This window comes from Vombatus ursinus, unplaced genomic scaffold (assembly GCF_900497805.2).
Source record: "Vombatus ursinus unplaced genomic scaffold, bare-nosed wombat genome assembly UNPS02008996.1, whole genome shotgun sequence".
Lineage (NCBI taxonomy): Eukaryota > Metazoa > Chordata > Mammalia > Diprotodontia > Vombatidae > Vombatus > Vombatus ursinus.
Genome location: NW_020948774.1, coordinates 1343355 through 1343640, shown reverse-complemented (window position 1 = coordinate 1343640; position 286 = coordinate 1343355). Strand labels below are relative to the sequence as shown.

The following is a 286-nucleotide window of genomic DNA, read 5'->3' as shown; positions in this document are numbered from 1 at the left end:
GGGGAGAAGGGGGGGGGGGGGGGGGGGGGGGGGGGGGGGGGGGGGAATGTCCACCTAGTCCTAGGAGCTACTCCTGGAGAGACACTCTCTGTCTCTCTTCTGTCTCTCTCTCTCTGTCTCTGTCTCCCTCTCCCCCACCCCACCCCCGTTCTCTCTCTTCTCTCTTTCTCTCCTCTTTTCTCTTTCTCTTCCTCTTCTCTCTCTCTGTCTCTCTCCCCCCTTCTCTCTCTTCTCTCTTTCTCTCTCTTCTCTCTTTTCTCTTTCTCTTCCTCTTCTCTCTCTCTCT

The 286-nt window shown here is 56.6% G+C and overlaps 1 protein-coding gene across 1 annotated transcript in view; it reads left to right on the top strand.

Annotated features, from left to right (window-relative positions):
• BAHCC1 (BAH domain and coiled-coil containing 1) overlaps positions 1 to 286 on the top strand; it is a 149847-nt gene that overhangs the window by 98173 nt on the left and 51388 nt on the right.